Source organism: Spermophilus citellus (assembly GCF_964194105.1).
Source record: "Spermophilus citellus genome assembly, chromosome: 8".
NCBI classification, from domain to species: Eukaryota; Metazoa; Chordata; class Mammalia; order Rodentia; family Sciuridae; genus Spermophilus; species Spermophilus citellus.
In genome coordinates, this window is record NC_138189.1 from 5,449,416 (window position 1) to 5,465,521 (window position 16,106).

Sequence of the window (16,106 nt, forward strand, 5' to 3'; positions counted from 1 at the left end):
TGGAGCCACTGTCCGTGCTTTGGTAGAAAGCAGCAGTTCTTTTTGTCTTCCCATCCTCTTTATCCCCACCTGGGTGTGTGTCTGTAGGTCCCTCTCCCCTCGCCCCCCCCCGCCCCTCCCCTTCCTTTCCCCTCCCCTTTTCTCCCTCTTCCCCTCTTTCCTCCTTTCACTCTCAGAAAGTGACTTAGACATGGCTCATTAAGGCTGCTAAAAACATCCAGGGACAATAAAATGAGCTGAACTTGGAGCCAGCCGCATGCAGCAGGTTTTAGTCCTCATTTGCAGACGTCAGCCTTGGAGTTCTCTTCTGTGGAATGGGGTGGTGATGCCCAGGGCTGCTGTTAGGGCTGTATAGGCCAAAGAGCAGGCACAGTGCCTGGCATGGAAAAACTGATGGATGAATTTCACTCTACTGGCAAGCACTGATGATGTGTCCAGCCTGCACCAGGCCATGCGCTGACAAAGGGGACCCTCATGAGGCAGAGGAGGAACATGGATAGGCACTGGGCTGGGTTTTCTTCCACTCTCCAGTAGGTAAAGTTGAGTAGGTCTTTTAACCTTTTCTGGCTTTAGTTCCCTCATCTGTAAAATGGGGCTAATAATAACACCCTATGAGGAATAAGTGAATTGATGTTGGTCCTTGGAACACAGTAAGCACAGCTCAAGCATCAGCTGTTATCCTCAGCAACAAGCTATTGTGTAAATTGTGCCAGTTGCTCATTTTTTTCTCCTTCCCTGACCTGGCTCTGCTATCTGGGAGCAAGTGACTGGGCCACTTCAGAGATGTCACAGCACTTCCACCATGCCCCACAGAAGAGTTGACCAAGAACAAGACACCGGATGCAGACCTGAACCCCACATGCATCCAGAAACAGCTGCAGGTTCACAAGCAAGAAAAATGTGTGCTCTTATAAGCCACTGAGATGGGGGGGTTGTTTTGAAGTATTATCCCAGAAATAGCTGACTGATACATATGTGAAATTAAGAGCCCTGCACACCAACAAAGATTCTGAATGTAGTCTGTGCTGTGGTTGAAGGAATCCCAGCAGGCTTTGGGACAGCAAGGGTACCAGCCCTAGCTCTGAGAGACCAGGAAGGCAGAGGGACCCCAGGGACAGATTTAGTACCGTTTCTTGCCCTTTCCCCTTTCCAGCATTTTCTACACATGTTTCGTGGCCACTCAGGTGATGAGCCGGGCTCTGCCTTTGTGGAGTCTAGTGTTTAGAAGTTCTGGACAAGCCTGAGAGCATGTTGGGTAGCATGTGGGGTAGGGATTGGGTGAACCCAAGGCTGGGAGGGTCAGGGGAGACCCCAGAACTGCACCTGGGGTCAGAGGGGCTTCCTAGGAGAAATGGTATTTGAGCTGATACTGGAAGGCAGTGAGGAATCTGCTTGGAAAGAAGGGGGTGCCCATGCAGTCCCCCAGGCCAAGAGAGGAGGGCCCTTCATAGCAGCTGGTAGAAGCTTGGTGGTCTGTAAGGATCCCACGCCCTCTCTGTGCAGAGCTCTATGCTAGAACTGCATGGGCACTCAGGCTTGGCAAGCTCTCTGCTCCTCTGCATGTTTATAGATGATGTGCCAGGCCCTGGTACTGTGGGTGCCTTCTATGCATTACCCCTTTATACCCACACAAGACCTGGCAGGCAGGTGTTATCAATATCCTGGGCCGAGGGAGACTGAGTGACCAAAAGGCTATGTTAAGGGCAAACGGCTGAGAAGGGAGGAATCTGAGATTCAGGCTCAGCAATGGAACATACATAGCAACCTACCAAAAGGACATAGGTGGTCATCCAAAATGCAATAATGGCCTTTTCTAGAGTTGTAAAAACTCAGATTTTTAAATTTTCCTTTTTAAGTGCCTTTGCATCATTTTACATATTATTTTAATCATTATTTAAAACAATGAAAATTTCACTTTGAAAAAAAAAATCTTTGGACACTAACCCATCTTGATTTTTTAAGACATGAGTCACCGTTTCTTGCCAGTCAGAAGGGCAGTACGGTTGCCCACAGTTTGCAAATAGAGACAGGGAGGCTCTGGGAGACTGGTGGCTGGTCCTGAATGCCACAGTTACTGTCTTCACTTCCCAGGCGGCTGTAACAAGTGAGCACACACTTAGTGGCTTGAAACAACAGAAATTTACTGTCCTTGTTCTGGAGACCAGAAATCCAAAATGAGCCCCTGAGCGGGCTGGTCTCCTCTAGACAGCGTCAGGGAGGACGGGCTCAGGCCTCTTCCAGCTTCTGGGGGCTGCAGATGGTCCTTGGTTAGGCCTCAGGACTCTGCTCTCTGCTGCTGGCTTCCTGTGGCCCTCTCCTGTCTGCCTCCCTGGGCCTTCTCCTCTTCAATGGCTCAAGTGGTGTGGCCACCACAGTGAGGATCATGCTGTTCTGTTGAGAAGACCGAGGTGAGGGGAGGCTGTGAGCAGCAGCACTGGCTTCGGGCTACATATATAATGCAGGAAGAAGAGATGGCGTGGAGTAAACGGCAGGGGCATTGGGGACAAGGGGTCAGGTCCCACAGAGGCAGGGCTCATAGGTTTTCCTGGGAGATGGGTTGAAAGATACAAAAAGAGGAATCAAAAGCTTGACCACCTGGAGGGATAGAGCTGGGGAGGCCGTGGGTGGACAGGCCCCTGTGCTCTGGTGGGGGGGGAGGGGGGAGGTGGAGATCAAGAGTTTGGAGGTGGGGCCTGTTAAATTGAAGGGGTCTGTTAGGTTAGTGCAGGCTCTGAGCAGATGTGCGTGAGGGTTAGGGGAAAAGTGGAGACTAGAACTTTAAATGGGGAGTCCTGAAAACATTGGTGATGTTTGAGACCCTGGGGAATTCAAAGACCAAACTCATGGCCTCCAACCCAAAGAGGCTGGGGAGGTGCAGGGGGAGCAGCCAGGCAGAGAGGGTGCTGGGATCACCTGGAGGGGGAGCAGCACAAGTCAGCCGCGTCTAGTGAGGGGACAGGAGGCGGGCCCTGGAGGACGCTGTGAGAACGAGGCACTCTGGTGCCCGGGAAGCCGCAGAGCAGCTCCTGGCACATTGCAAACCAACTAAATGCGCGTACTGTTGGCCACGAGGGTGGCACGAGAAGTGGAGCTCACAAAACCTAGTTGCAGGCGGGGTCTAGACGGTTGGCAAAAGGCTTCCTCACGTCACTGACTTCTTAGTAAAATGCCCTCAGCTGGTGTGCATCAGACCCCGGCTGGAGCAGTAGTGGCCAGGTGCGGAAGGACATCTGCAGGTGCTCAGGTCCCCAGGAAGTGGAGCAGACGCTCTGCATCTAGTCACACAGAAGGCATCGGCTCACTCTGCGGGATGCAGAGCCTGAGATTCATAGGATCCCGGGAATCCATGCGCAAGCAGACACGGGAAAGACGCTGGAAACCCCAGGCTGTGTCTTCACGCCTCACACAGTTCAATTCTTAACTTTTCCTCATTATGAATCTCCAGTAGATCCACAAAAAGGGATTTTCCAGGTGTTTGGGGGAAGAACTTGAGACAAGAAAGACTCGATAGGTATTTGCAGTCAAAAGCCCACTGCCTAAGAAGACAGTTGAAAGTTCGTTCTCCTACAGGCCCCTGGGCAGACACCTTCTCCTGTCAGGGGACAGAGTCAAACACTTAACCTGGCCACCCTATACCAGGCTGCCCCCACCCTGCAAGGTCCACCAGGAAGTCCCAGGTGTGAGTAGGGATAGACGGCCAAGCCCTGCCCTCTCTCCCACCTCTGCTCTTCTCAGCAGACTGCGGAGAGTGGATCCCCAGAAACCCTTGCCATGATGCCCCATGGGCAAAGGTGCTGGTCCTGTAACACGGAGGCAGTGTGAAGGGATATTCTAAGTACACACCCTTCCTACATCCAGCCCATCTCGGGAGAGGAGTTCTTCAGTAAATTCAGCAAGAATCATGTAGCCTTTTAAGGAACTGTGAAAGATTTTGATTCTCTCCCTACAAAAACAGTCAAATGCACACACATACAAGTTCAAGTACAGTTTCAGTGTTTTCTTGTGACTCCCTTATGCCCCTAAGAATCTTATCAGCCCAGGCAGAAATGCAATGAGATGAACTCTGTGGACGTTGCTAAACTTGACTGAAGCCAGCTGCAGGTTTTGCCCTCTTGGCTGGCTCACAACTGATATCTCTGTGAAAATAAAAACAACATAACATAATGCAAAATAGAAATCGACGCACATCTGCCGAGCCTACTAGGCTTTCCAGAGAGGAAGACTCCCGGGGCACAGGAGTTACCCTTTGGGACTTCTCCTTTCACTCTGACAAGGGATTAAGTATGTGATGTGTTACTTTCAACCCCAAGTGCAGACACAGAAATGAGACTGCATTCTTTTTCTGACCTGACCTTAAATGAATGGAGTCTTGCAGTGGCCGCTCCCACTGCCGACAGCATGAGTCAGTACTGGCCATACTTACATGTGGAGCTATCAATGCCGATGGTGGTGACATTTAAGTTTAGTAGCAGGGGGCTGCTCTCAGGAACAGGGTGTCTTCTGTGCCGAGCCAGTCTTTAGAGTCTTCTAGATCAGGCTTTATTATCATTTTAAAGCCTGTTTTATTTAAAACTTGGGTCTGGTTTGCTTAGAGTAAATACCGCCTGCTTGCACTCTGTTTCAATATGTTCTGTTTGGCAGCATGTGCATCAGAGAAAAAAAACGAGAAGGCTGTTGTGTGTCACGCCAAGATAAGGGATGGTTTGCACATGCAGTTCTGCTGTTGAAAAGTCTCACCCAGATAGCAAATCATCCCTGAGGGTTGAAAATGTTAATTTCAAAATCAATATCTTATTAAGAGTCTTTGTGTGAGTGTGTGTGTGTGTGTGTGTATGAGAGAAAGAGAGAGAGAGAGAGAGAGAGAGAGAGAGAGAGAGAGAGAGAGGGAGAGGGAGGGAGAGAGGGAAAGAGAGAGAGCAAGCATATGCACATTCACTCCAAGTAGGGATCCATAAATTGCACGATGTGTGTGTCTACATTTCTTGGCATTTTATGAAACTTCCCTAGAGGCATTTTCATAGAATTGGGACTTGGTAGCCCAGCAACTCTGAGCTTCTTGTCCTTACATTAAAAACAATTTGCATAGTAGCTCCATGGTGACTTCTGATGAGGTGTTGGTGGAGAGCTCCAGCTGTAAGGCAGACCCGGCGGGTCAGGGAGGCTCCCTACTGCCAGATGCAACACCCACCCATGCGTCCCCCTGTATTTCTGCCTGGGCTTAAAGATCTTTGGGAGCATAAGGGAGTCATCAGGAGCACAATGAAACTGTACTTGAACGTGTGTGTGTGTGCGCGCGCTTGCACATTTGACTATTTTTATAGGGAGAGAATCAGAATCTTTTACAGTTCCTTAAAAGGTTACATGAATCTTGCTGGAGAACAGGGCTCAGGAGCACTTGCTTAAAGAGCATTCTACACGGAGAGAAGAGAGGTCCACTGCAGGGAGCAGGAGCTGCATGTAGTGGAAATAATGAGGACTTCCAGAAGGACTGTGTGTACTGAGGTGGAAAGAGTGTGGCCTGGGAGCCAGGAAACAGCCCTAGCAGGTCTGCTGCCACTGCCTCATCAGATGACCTCCGACAAATTACTCTCCCTGCTGGGCCTCAGTTTCTCAGTCTGTAACCTGAAAACCAATGAAAGAGCTGGGCTGTGTGGCCGAGATGGCTGTGGCTCCTTGCCATCCATTTGCCCCTCCTCTCTCTTTACAAACAGACACACACTCAGCTCCAGCTGAGCCCAGGACTTCCCGCCATACGCTGCATTTCCCAGCTTCCTCTGCAGGCAGGAGTGGCCACATGACTAGGTTTCTGCCAATGGGCTGTGAGGAATGACGGGCACACTGATGCACTCTCCTGCCACTCCTACAGGCCGCCATGCCCACAGGCCAACGCCAGGCCCCCCCTAGCCAGGCAGAGGACACAGCCTATCAGGTGACAGAGCGATCAGAGGCAAGAAGTCATGGTCGGGGACGCTTCTGGGTCAGAACCTCCGCTTGCCTTGGCCAGTCCACATGCCTCTGCTCTGTTGAGGGAATAATGCGCCATCTCCATTGTACCACGGGATTGTGGGTTTGGGGGTTCCTTTGAGCAACTTAGCTCACATCTTAACTAATGCATACTGGGTGAGGCCAGGTCATCACGGATCTCCCTCACATCAGGAAAGACAGGGACACACCCCAGGCACTCGGCAAGCTGAAATGAGCCAGTGAAGGACAGAGCCGTGTTCGTGGGCAGGTCAGGAATGTGCGGTATGATTCATGAGCCAGCTTGGCATGGCTAAGAACGGTTCCCACACCAAGATCCTGCCGTTTTAGCACTGACCCTCAGGACCCGGGAAGGGTGGAGGGGTCCGAGGGAGAGAGCTGTAGGCACATGCCCCCTCCCCGCCACCTCCCTCCCTCCCACTATTGACCACTCACTCCACCACGGTGGGTCTCACCTGCCAGGCCCCAGTGGGCACAGAGGCGAATAACCAATCCTACACCTGCCCTCCCGAGTCAAGGCAGGAAACGGTGCCGTGATTACAGGAGTTTGTCGAGCCTGCCTGAGGCTGCAACAGGACAGACAGGCGATGTTTACCATGGGAACCTCCAGAGGCTCCCAGGCTGCTTTCTGTGTGCCGTGGGGAGCTCTCGCCATGGGACCCGATTCTTGGCGTCCTCACCTAGGTGTGCCCCTCAGCTTAGGGCACAGCCTCGGCCTGCAGAGCCGTCAGTACCTATTTGCCATGACCCAGGGGTGCTAGAGGGGCAGCTTCTAGCCGGGGATGGGAGGATCCAGGGTGAGGGAACACCCCCACAGCCTGGACAGTCATTCACTTATTTAGTCATTCAACTGGAACAGGTCACAAATTTCAATGTCTTCATTTGTGAAATGGGCATAATTTTTCCTAAATGTCTGGACTAGAAAGTCAGATCCCAAAATGTGGCACTTGGACACACAGAGCTGCAGGAAGATTTTCAGAACCACGATCTCTCTGATCTCCCGCCCCATCTCTCAATCGCTTTGATCCTCTCCCTCTGTAGAAGCCATGCAGAGAGAGGTCTGCTCTGAAGCTCCCTTATCTGACTGAGGACACTTCTTCCAAGAGAAATGCAGTTGTCTAGCCTGCCGCCCCCCACACTCAGACCAAAACCCACCCAATAACATGGAAATGCTCATCACTGGAGAGGAGGCTGGGAGCCCTCACCTGGACAGGCAGGTTGAGCCTGCACCCTCAGGGCGGCTCTCGGAGCTTACCTGGGGGACTTTACCTGCAGTGAGACCACCTTTGTTGGGTGCGGTTCCACCCCAGCCTTCTCCAGGAGCCAGAGACACTTTGTCACAAACTATCATCTGTGCTTGGCCCATTTGCTTGCCCTAAAAACCACCTTCTATCTGTCTAGTTTCCTGTCCCCCGTGCCCCTCCCTCACATGACAAAGTGTACACATGTTTCTGAACCTCACTGGATTATCAGATAATCATTCTGTGCTTGCCTATGCTTATGCACTTTAATAAATGTGTATGCGTTTTCTTCTGTTAATCCACATTCTGTTAGTTGATCAGACAGCGTAACCTTCAGAGGAGGGAGGGAAATCTCCCTGTCCCTACACTGTCTCATGGTGTTCTTGGGAACTTTGAATCAAAATACCCTACAGAGTGCCTGCCAAGGGTTCAGGAGAGAATCTGCAGGACTCTCACCTATGAATGGATGCTGATTTGGTGGAAATCTGATTTTGGTAGAAACGTACCCAGGAGTTACTCTAGTCACCAGGGTGTGATTCCCCCACCTGGGGACAATCGATAGTGCCTGGGGATAATTCTGACTGTCATGACTGAAACAAGAGGGAGAACAGTGCTACCATCATCCAGCAGATGAGACCAGAGATGCTGCTCAGAGTGGGTGTCGAGTGCACAGCCCACCCCCAGCAAAGAAATCTCCTTCCCCGTGTCAGTAGCATCAAGGCTGAGAAGCCTTGCACTGGCCAATCAGAAATGACTGTTTCAACAGGGTGCGTTCACACTTTCACTAGATACCTGTCCTGAGCAATTTTAAGTGCCATCCTTGCCTTGGAATTTAATATATAATTATAAAACAGTATACCTGTGCCTGCTGACCAGAATTCTGCAAGCATTTGTCTCCAAATGCTACAGCATATGCTTAGTTCTCCTCTCCGTGTGTGAAACACGCCTGGAAGGACCTCACCCAGCTCCCCAGGCCCGCAGGAGCAACCTCGGAGAGGCATCCCATTTTCCTGGTCTGTCCTGCAACTGTGGAGTTTATATTCTGACTTCAGGGACACCAGGACCCAATTTGCAACATCAGACCAAAAGGAGCCCAGAGAGAGGAGAAGTGAAAAGTCAGTGACAACTTCCAGTGTGCATTGCAATTCTGCTGCGTGTCTTCAGATGATATTCACTGAGCACCTAGTGTATTTCAGGGCCAGCTAAGTACTGGGTATTCAGTGGGAATAAGATACACATAGTTGCTCTGCTCCTGTGACTTTCAGGTGGCTTTAGCACCCAGACTTTTGAGATAGGAGGAATGGCATTTGTTACAGGTGAGAAAATTGTATATTTTGAAAACAAACAGGAAGAAATATTTAAAATATTTGTCACAATTACTTTAATTTGCATTTCTGATAAAATACAATCTAATTTTATAAAATGTAAATGTTTAAAAAAAAACTCCTTTAGATCACTGAATGTGAGTCTGAGCCTCTTGCAGGGCCCCAGGGCCCCAGGGCCCCTTTCCTGGTGGACCCCAAGGTACAGCTCAGCCACCTCTCATCTGGAGAGCAGTCCTCTGGTATCCCCACCTCTGATGAAGCACAGAGATTCCTCCACCCAGCAGTGCTCTGGACCTACCATAGGTAGGTTTTTGTAGGAGGTGGGGTTTACTCAAACTGTTGGGTAGCCAAGCATTTTCCTGTATATTTCCCCTGCTATAACTCTTCCTCCTGCATGGTGTCCCCATCCCTCCCCCCAGGACTAAGAGCATTAGCCACCATCCCCATTCTCCAATCGCTATGTGTCAACTATTATAATCAAGATGCTACAAGCATCTTTTTAATGCCAGCTTTTAGCCACCTGAAGACATTCCATTTCAGTATGTGAGAAGTAAGCCTCGGGGATTGGTGGGTAGATTCATCCCTACTGTGAAGACGTGTTCAGACCAGCTATGAAAGGGGCACTGCCAGGCGTGGTGGGTGAGGGGCTGAAGGAGTCCTGAGCTGCTTCCACCCAGTGGCAATATTGACGCACAGCAGATGGACGTGAGCCGCAGGGACACGGAGGTGAGGTATTCTATAGACTGGGCGGCTCTGCTGGCCCTCCACGTGTTTTCTTTTAAGCAGTAATTTACCCAAGGCCACTCTGGCCCTGGTCTGGCGTGTAAGTCAATATAATATGTCACAGTCCTCCACAAGAACCTGTTATCAGCAGGGGTACTCCTGGGGCTCAGGAATGTTTGTCCAAAGACTCCTCCAGATAAGAACACAGGCTACCCTGAAAGGGGCACTTGGTGACCTTTACGCAGGCCAAAGATCCAAACTCAGGAAAAAGGATAATTAAAAGCAAAACCCACCAACCATAAAATCTGTTAGAACAAGTTCCAATTAGAACCAGTCAGTGCAGGCTACAGTAACCAAGAGCCTTTAGGCCCTTAGCTGTCTTTTTAACTTCACTGTAAGGGGAAAATTTCTCGGCACCCCCTGGGCTTTGCTTGGGTACCCCTGCCCACCCACCCCCCTGGGCTTTGCTTGGGTACTTGTGGGTAAAATCATGCACAGTGGGAACTTAAAAATCTGATGCTTTCAGTCAGAAGTGAAGAGGTGGTGCTTGGGCTGGACCCTAGAAACTTCCCTAGGACCTGAGGAAACTAGGAACAAAGTTGGAAATGCTGTTCTCCTCTCAGAGATGCCCCATGGTCTCCTTGAGGGTGCTCCTTCTAATAAACAGCTGCGACTGTTAAGGCACTATTCCAGAATCCCAATAAAATGCCAGGTCTTTTAAAGCAAAGAAGGATTTATTCTGTCCAGGGCCAGGGAGCAGAAAGTTCTGCAGCCCAAGACACTCAAGGCTGGTGGGAGGCAGCTTAAAAACAAGAAAAAAAAAAAAACACAAAGAAGGGATCAGGAGAGGTGAGTACAACCATAAGACACACTTCATAAAGTGGGAGGCACCAAGTTACGTGCCTTCCCAGAATCTGCCCTTTTGTACCTACTCAGGAAGCAGCACCAGTTCCATCGTTTAAAGATATTGTGATTAGGGTGAACACAGGTGAGGGTGGATTTGTCAACATCTATGGGAGTGGGCTCCTGTGGAAACGGGGGCTCATTCTGCACAGGTTGAGGTGTCTGAGCAGAATGGGGTCAGCCTGACCTAATTTCCAAATCAGCCCATGACACTGGTATACCTCATGGCTTGCTTGAAATCCTGTCTTTCAGGAACACCAGACTGAGAGACATAATGTGACCCCTAGGCCTTGGTAACAAAAAGCTTGCTGGAGACCCACAGCCAGTATGTGGCTGGGCCAGCATGCCCAGCCAAGGCCCACTGGGCTCCGAATTCCCCCCAGCTGGGGGTGCTGGTTTGCAGACATCACGCAGGTTCTTCTGGGAATCCGTGGCCAAATCTACATGTTGCCAGGCAAAGGCATTGTCCACACCACTGGACAGAAGCCTCTGCTGGTCAGCGGGAGGGGGAACAAGCAGAGAGCAGAGCTCATTAGCCCTGTCTACTCCCTTAGCTCAAGACCCCTGTGACCAGGCTGCCACTGACTCCATTGACCAGTGCCCAACATCACAGCTGGAGAAGACACCCCCAGCCCACCAGCGGATTTGTTCCAAGGTTTAGATCAACTTTAGAATCAGCTGAGTGCGTAGGGGGGTGGGGCTCTGTTTTGCTTATTTTTGGAAGATGGGTTCAAGCAGGAAAATGCGAAGATGTCTCTGTCAAACCCCTGACACATGCACAGCAGGCCACTTTGCTTTTAAGTGTTGAGATCAGTGTTTGCAAAGCACAAGGCAAGAGCTGGGTGCCAGCCTCAGCAGCAGGGAGGAAGCCCGGCGGGCAGCCAGGGAGCGTCTGCCCAGGGAGGGGGTAGGAGGGGCCCTCTGTCCTCCCCTCAGCCTCTGTTTTGGGGAAGGGAGCCCAGAGAATATTTCTAATGGCCCCAGGCAAGGGGCAGCTCCAGAGACCCAGGGGCTGAGGGAAAATAACACATGGGGCACATGTTTTGTAGACTTTGGACGCCTACGATTGAGAGGTTATTATTTTAGTGCCTCTGGTGAGAAAAATAGGATTCATCTCCTTCATTTTCTGGCTCCTTTTTCGAAAGACTCATTCTGTGGTTGTGAGAGTGGCAGTGACTACTTAGTGCGTCCCTGGTGAACAACCTGCTGAGCTCTGAAATAAGAGTCCCCAGCTCCACTCGGTGAGATGGAATTCGGGAGAGCCATGTGACATAGCAGGACAGCTCTGTGACCCCCAGAAGTCGTAGGCCATCCTCCTGGATCGGCTTCCTCTCCCTCTCTTCTGGGCAGTGTCCTGTGGCACGGCTCTGCCATGTGCTTAGGGCCCCGCGTCTCCCGAGACAGCGAATTCAGCTCACTTCACAGAAGGCCTCCTGAGCGCTGTGGCCAGTTCACAGCCCCCAGGTTTCCGCGTGTGGGTTCCCTGGGAACAAAGCTGGCTTTCACACACCCTGGGCCATGGAGAGGTGGGCTTGGGGTCAGGACGGGCTTATTGCCACCGTCAGCAGCCGCAGCCGAGCTTTGGCTGTCGTCTTGCTACGTCTTCCAGCTCTGAGCTTCCGCGTAGTGGGCTTCTCTGCCATCTCTCAGGGACTGGAACGAGAAAAGCCTGGAAGTGCAGCCTTGGTGTCCATGTTCCACCCTTTCTGCCTCTCGTAGGCCCAGGAACTCCATCTTTCTCATGAAGGGGAAAAAGGAGCTATTCAAATAGAAGGTCTAAAAAAATAAACGGGAGGTCACGCTGAACCCAGCCCGGCGTGCCAGCCACCGAGACGCTCAGCCAGTTTCTGAAACGCTTTCTGACCGAGGCTTTGGTTACTCTCGCCCACTTCCTGGCCTGGTGTGTGTTGGCTTGGGGGCTTCCTGGAAGGACAGAGGCCAAAACACTCAAACCGCTTCCCCAGGGAGGAAGCCTTAACTTCACAGAAGCTGGAGGCCGCGGAACTCGAGGGAGAAGGGAGCTGCCAGGGCCGGGCCCGCAGGGAGAGGCTGTTTATGGTTCTGCAGCTGCGGACTGAGTGGCGGTCCCTGTGAGGGGTGGGCAACAAAGGGCACCATTTATTCCTTCAGTCCCCCAGCCTCCTCTTCCGCCTAGTAGGCCCCGAGTCCTGGGCTCACGTGCCAACCTCACCCGGAGCCCCTTGGCCCAGCATGCATGGGTGTCAGGAACCGGGCTTCTGGGGCTGGAAGCGACGGGAATAGTGACAACAAACCTGTGGCGCTCGCCCTCCAAGGGCACGAGTCTGAAGGACCTGCACATACCAACCATCGATCCTCCCAGGGGGTTTGAACATGCTGATCACAACGTGGTAAGGTCACACTGACCACCCCAATTCCATCATTATGCAGGGTGTGTGTATTGAAATGTCATACTACACCCAGGAAGATGGACAACTGTCCTATGTCAACTCTAAATAGAATTGTTTAAAAAGTTGAAATCCACCCCTGTGTGTGTTGGAGAGGGGGTGGGGGGTGTATACCAGCATCGTCTCCATTTTCTAGACAAAGAAATAGGAAAATTTGCACAGCCGGACAGTGACTGAGCTGGTACACGAGGCCAGCTTGACAGTCTAGTTTGAGTTTAAAACTTTAAATCAAACTGAGCCTCCAAAACACAAGGATTAAAATGGGAATTGCCAGGGGCCGGCCAGGGAGTGGAGGGTCAGTGTTGAATGGGGACAGGGTTTTAGTTTGGGGAGATGAAAAAATTCTGGAGATGGGTGGTGGTGACGGTCCCACTATGTGAGTGTGCTTAATGGCCCTCGACTGGAGACCTTGTGAAAATGATGTATCTGTGTACGTATGTTTTACTGCACTATTTTTTCCTCAGGTGCAGGGAAATAACTCCAGAGGTAATCATCCCATTGCACAAGAAATGGATCACCTTCCACTATAAAAGGCATCCGTGAGGAGGAAAACGGCAGGCTGGGATTTTGTAGCCAGCTGCTGGTCTCAGGTTCTGGTTAAGGGGAACCTACAGGTAGCTGTTGACGTGTGACACAGACACCCATCCCAGTCAGTTGTGCACATCGGGTGAGGTACAGAGAGCAAATGGCAAAGCTATGTGACATCTCCAGATAGGACGTCTAACACAAGCTGGGACACTTTGGGGACTTTCTAAGTGCTCCTGAGACACAGGGCTCTGCAGGGAGGCTGACACTGAGGGTGGACACCACTCTTCAGTCCTCACAAACATAGCCTGGTGAGGGGTCTGAGGAGGACATCCCCGCCTGGGCCAGGCACCTTGCAGATATCACTCAGCGTGGCACTGGACGGGCCCTGTGCTGCCCACGAGCCACACTCTGGCCTCCGAGGTGTACAGCCTCGTACTCTCCCAGGAAGAGGAATCAGCATTCTGATGATGGAATCCTTGAAAGTGACGGATCACCACACGAGGAAAGGAGTCACAGAACCGTGATGTCATAGTAAGTGAAGACCCCCCTCATTTCCCAAGAAAAGTGAAGTTCATGGCTCTCCCAGGGTCCTGCAGCATGATGGCTAATCTCATGTATCAACTTGGCTGGGCCACAGTGCCCAGGTATTTCTTCAAACATTACTTAGGGGTATCTCTGAAGGTCCTTGCAGTCAACATTTAAATTACAGACTTTGAGTAAAGCAGGTGCCTCTCCATATCATGGGTGGGCCTCACCCAATCTACCGAACACCCACAAGAGGAATGAAGCCCACCAAAGAAAGAGTCCTGCCTCCCGATGGGTGGACCCGACCTTCAGCCTTCTCTGGACCTCGAATGGCCTGCCGGCCCTTCAGGCCTTCGGCTTGCCCAGCCTCCTCCATCACCTCAGCCAATTCTTCAACATCAACTAGTCCCCACCGGTGGATGGAAGGATGATTGATACATAGAAAGTGTTGTGGTTTGGATGTGAGGTGTCCCCAGACGCTCATGTGTGAGACAATGCAAGAAGGTCCAGAGGGGAAGTGATTGGGTTGTGAGCATCTTACCCCATCAGTGAATTAATCCCCTGATAGCGATCAACTGGGTGGCCACTGACACAGTGGGGTGTGGCTGGAGGAGGTGGGACTGGGGGCATGGCTCTGGGGTATATATTTGTATCTGGAGAGTCGGGGGAGTCTCTCCCTCTGCTTCCCGATCACCATGTGAGCTGCTTCCCTCTGCCACACTCTTCCACCGTGGTGATCTGCCTCCCTGGAAACCCGAGCAATGAAGCTGGCTGTCAGTGAGCCCTCCTACTTATCCCGTCTGCAGTTGTTCTGGTCCTGTCTTTCAGTCACAGCAGTGAAAAAAGTTGACTAAAACAGGCAGAGGCAGACATAGAGAGATATAAAGTATATGTACAAACACAGGTGCATTCCCACACATCTATACACAACACACACAGCCCCTTAATGTCCCATCCCCTTGTCTGTGAAGTGCAGATGGGACAGCAGCGGACCTGCCTCAAATGATTTTAACTAGTGTCACCCTGGTTGAGGTAGCTAACACCCTAACAAAAGCACCAGGCACCCAGCCCCTGCTGGGTACCTGCATTAGCTAGAACTCATTTCTAGATTCCAGAAATGTGTATGATGGGGTGTGGCAGATGGGCAGAAAAGTTCCACCAATGTCACATGTTGCCGAATGTCAACCTTTAGAGCTTCTCTCTGCGTGAGTGGCAGGACTAGGAGGTGATCAGCACCATGCCTGCCATCAGGAAACCCCAAATCTGATACAGAAATCAGCAGGTAAACCCTCTGAGGCTCTATGGGGAGTATACACATGTGTCACCAGGTGGGAAAATCACAGTCCCCAGTGAATAACTTCAAATAATAATGTATTTGTCTGACTATCAGTTTTCTATTGCTGGCTCACAAATTGAAGGCCTGAACAGCACCCACTTATGGAAGTCAGACATCTGGGAAGAATCAGCAGAGTTCTTGGCTTTGGCTCTCCTAAGGCCAGAATCAAACTCTGAGCCGACCCAGGTTGGTATTGGGGAGCTCTGTAAAAAACCTGCCGCAGGCCCCTTGCAACCAGGGGTAGAGCCCAGTTCCCCACAGCTGCCAGTCAGGCTTCCCTCTCCTCCCTGACTGTGTACCAGGACGACTGCCCACCTGAAGGTGTCCCCCTCTCTACCGCCTCCCCCCACACACACACCTTCAAGCCAAAAATGGGAGGCTGAACCTGGATTCTCTCAACTCCCGCACTACCTCCTATCGGCCTGCAGAGACCTGTTCTTAAAGGGCTCTTGAAGTGGATTAGAAGCTGGTGATCTCTTTTGAGGAACCAGAAGTCAATGGATTAACAACCTTTACCACGACTGCAGGATCCCTTTCGCTGCATGACTAACCCAACCGCATGAGGCATACCCCACCCTATTCACAGGGTCCCCCCACATTCAAGAGGAGGGACATTACATGCCCTTGGTAGAAGTTGCCCACATGGTCAGGATAGGCTAGGCAAAGCTGCAGTGACAGAAAGCCCTTAGTGCACACCACCTGTTGGCTGGGCATTGCTCTGGGTCATCTCTACATCTGCACAAGGCTGATACGTGGGGGTCAGGTGGCAGAGAGAGAGAAATGACATGGCAGAGTGCATGGCAAAGCACACACAGGCCCTCACAGCTTCTGCCTGTGGTAAATCCCAACATTCCTTTCCCATTCCTTTCCCTTGGTCAAGGGGCCACAGATGCTCAGTCCTGACCTGGGTCCAGGAGAAAGGAGGCTAGCCATGTCTGCTGACCAGCACTAATGACTGGCAAATGAGAATCCTCCAAAACGGAGCAGCCCCGAGGAGAGCCAGCTCCTCCCCGCTCTGCAGGGTGCTGTACTGATTGGACTCTTCATTTGCAAGAGACAGAAAGAAACTCCCAGAAACCAGCTCAGGCCAAAGAAGTCAGTTCTGTAGCCATCAACT